This window comes from Nomascus leucogenys, chromosome 14, assembly GCF_006542625.1.
Source record: "Nomascus leucogenys isolate Asia chromosome 14, Asia_NLE_v1, whole genome shotgun sequence".
Classification (NCBI taxonomy): Eukaryota; Metazoa; Chordata; class Mammalia; order Primates; family Hylobatidae; genus Nomascus; species Nomascus leucogenys.
The window spans coordinates 11,238,586-11,242,096 of record NC_044394.1 but is presented as its reverse complement, the minus strand read 5'-3'; the positions used below and the strand labels follow the sequence as shown (position 1 = coordinate 11,242,096).

Genomic DNA, 3,511 nt, shown 5'->3' with positions numbered 1-3,511 from the left:
ATTAAAACCCTTTGTTGGAATGCTTTACACTTTCCACAGAAGAGAAACGATAACCTGTTACACAATTAGTCACAAATACAGTCTTTGAGTTTTTTGCCCACACACCAGTATTTTTCTAAAATATGTCTTCTTTGTAGCAGTTATGCCCTGCCATCGCTGTGCTTGGCTGAGTTCACAAATCTGTTGTAACCTGTAGCTTCCCTGTCACTTTTCTGGCTCTCCTCTCCTGCTAAGCTTTCTTCCCTAATTAAAATCTTCTGCCACTGCCATAGCTACTGCTGCTACTGGAACCTCCATAGCCACCTTGGTTTCATGGTTTGGCAAAGTATTGGCCTGTACCACCATAGGGGCCAGAGCTTCTGCCTTCAAAGTTTCCTCCCTTTATGGGTCCCAAATTTGAAGACTGATTGTTTTAATTGCCAAAATAATTGTAGCTTCCACCACCTCCAAAATTGCTTCCATCATTACCAAATCCATTATAGCCATCCCCACTGCCACCATATCCACCACCACCAAAGCTGCCACCAAAGCCACCATGATCACTGAAGTTTCCTCCACGACCAAAGTTGTCATTCCCTCTGAAACCACTTTCACAACCACCACCAAAGTTTCCAGAACCACTTTGACCTCTTTGGCTGGATGAAGCACTAGCCATTTCTTGCTTTGACAGGGCTTTCCTAACTTCACAGTTGTGGCCATTCATAGTATGGTATTTCTGAATGACAGTCTTATCCACAGAGTCATGGTTGTCAAAGGTTACAGAGGCAAAGCCCCTTTTCTTGCCACTGCCTCAGTCAGTCATGATTTCAATCACTTCAAATTTTTCGTACTGTTCAAAATAATCTCTTGGCTGGGCGTGGTGGCTCATGCCTGTAATCCCAGCACTTTGGGAGGCTGAGGCCGGCGGATCACGAGGTCAAGAGATCGAGACCATCCTGGCCAACATGGTGAAACCCCGTCTCTAATAAAAATACAAAAGTTAGCTGGGCGTGGTGGTATGTGCCTATAGTCCCAGCTACTTGGGGGGCTGAGGCAGGAGAATTGCTTGAACCCGGGAGGCGGAGGTGGCAGTGAGCCGAGATCGCAGCACTGCACTCCAGCCTGGGCAACAGAGCGAGACTCCATCTGAAAAAAAAAACAAAAAAAAACTCTTAGGTGATGTTCTTCAGTGTCTTCTTTAGTGCCACCAACAAATATCTTTTTCACAGTTAAGTGGGCACCTGGTCTTTGAGAATCTTCTCTTGAGACAGCTCTCTTTGTTTCCACAACTCTTCCATCCACCTTGTGTGGCCTTGCATTCATGGCTGCGTTCACCTCCTCCACAGTGGTATATGTGACAAACCCACAGCCCCTGGAGCACTTGGTGTTTGGATGTCTCATGACCACGCAGTCCGCGAGCATTCCCATTGCTCAAAATGGCTCCTCAGGCTCTCATCGGTTGTTTCAAAGTTCAACAGTCTAATGAAGAGCTTCCTCAGTTGTTTGGGCTGTTTAGGAGACTCTGACTTATACATGACGGCAGGGAGAAGAGAGACTTTAACGATGCTTCCTTGGCAGTGTCCATGGGCAGAAAACTATTTTTTTATTTTTTTGAGATGGAATCTCACTCTGTCGTCCAGGCTGGAGTGCAGTGGCTCCATCTCAACTCACTGCAACCTCCACCTCCTGGGTTCAAGCGATTCTCTTGCCTCAGCCTCCCGAGTAGCTGGGACTACAGGCGTGTGCCACCATGCCCAGCTAATTTTTGTATTTTTAGTAGAGATGGTGTTTTACCATATTGGCCAGGCTGGTCTCGAACTCCTGACCTCAGGTGGTCCACCTGCCTCAGCCTCCCAAAGTGCTGGGATTACAGTCATGAGCCACCGCGCCCAACCAGTAATGTACTTTAGATTGACAAATTGTTTGGAATCTTAAAATCAGTCATTAAATTTAGAGAGTTTTGACATAGACCAAAGAGGGTTCCAAAACAAATTAGTCCCTCCTTTTCTTGTAGAAGAAGTTTATAATAAGCTTTAGATGTACCTTATGTCCAAAGGAAGCACTTGGTGTTTTATACAGTGTAGTATCAAAACATGGATAAGGGGCCAGGCGCGGTGGCTGACGCCTGTAATCCCAGCACTTTGGGGGGCCAAGGTGGGCGGATCATGAGGTCAGGAGATCGAGACCATCCTGGCTAACACGGTGAAACCCTATGTCTACTAAAAATACGAAAAAATTAGCTGGGCGTGGTGGCGAGCACCTGTAGTCCCAGCTACTTGGGAGGCTGAGGCAGGAGAATGGCGTGAATCCAGGAGGCAGGATTTATTGGCTTAATGTTCTCTTCAGAGCTCTTGATATTCACGTAGCATAATTATTAAAAACATGGACTCTGATGCCAAACTTTCTTGAGTTTAGCTTGGAGAGACTATTTAACCTTGCTCTGTGTCAGTGTCCTCATCTTAATGGGGTTGTGGTGGTGAAGACTTTTTATTTTATTTATATAACTGTGAGGAATATACACATTCATATGCACATACATGTATTTATGTATGTATATATGAAACTGACCCCATAGTCCCATAGAAGTTTTTTGGGATAAACATAGAAATTGACCCTTCTTGTGCTGGATTAGTCAGCACATATACTAAAACTGGAACAACAACAGAAAAAGAAACTGACCTTCTGGTCTTAAACTTGACACTTACACTTGTTTTATTTTATTTTATTTATTTATTTATTATTATTATTATTACTTTTTATTTATTTAACTTTTCTTAGATGGAGTCTCACTGTGTTGCCCAGGCTGGAGTACAGTGGTCCCACCTTGGCTGACTGCAGCCTCTGGCTCCCAGATTCAAGTGATTCTCCTGCCTCAGCCTCCTGAATAGCTGGGACTACAGGTGTGCATCACCACACCCAGCTAATTTTTTTTTTTTGTATTTTTTTTAGTAGAGACAGGGGCTCACCATGTTGGCCAGGCTGGTCTTGAACTCCTGACTTCAGGTGATCCGCATGCCTCAGCCTCCCAAAGTGCTGGGATTACAGGTGTGAGCCACCATGCCTGGCCACATTTGTTTTATCTGAGTTCTTTCCTCAAAAAACTACCTTTAGACCTCTCAAAAAAATTATCAAAGAACCGAAACTCACCAGGTCACCACATCCAGACAGTGAGATTCGGGGACCCCTCATTCATCATGATTGCTGCCTTGCTCCTCCCTAGTTCTTGTTCTATTTTTTTTTTTTTTTTTTTTTCAGATGGAGTCTCACTCTTGTTGCTCAGGCTAGAGTGCAATGGTGCGATCTCAGCTCACTGCAACCTCTGCCTCCCAGTTTCAAGCGATTCTCCTGCCTCAGCCTCTTGAGTAGCTGGGAATACAGGTGCTGCCACACCCGGCTAATTTTTTTATTTTTAGTAAAGACAGGGTTTCACTATGTTGGCCAGGCTGGTCTTGAACTCCTGACCTCAGGTGATGTGCCTGCCTCAGCCTCCCAAAAGTGCTGTTATTACAGGCATGAGCCACCGTGCCCAGCC

General features: G+C 45.1%; 1 pseudogene; it reads right to left on the bottom strand.

The window, feature by feature from the left end:
* Positions 1–247: 247 nt before the first annotated feature.
* On the bottom strand, positions 248–1,514 carry LOC100592615 (annotated as a pseudogene).
* Between the last annotated feature and the right edge of the window lie 1,997 nt (positions 1,515–3,511).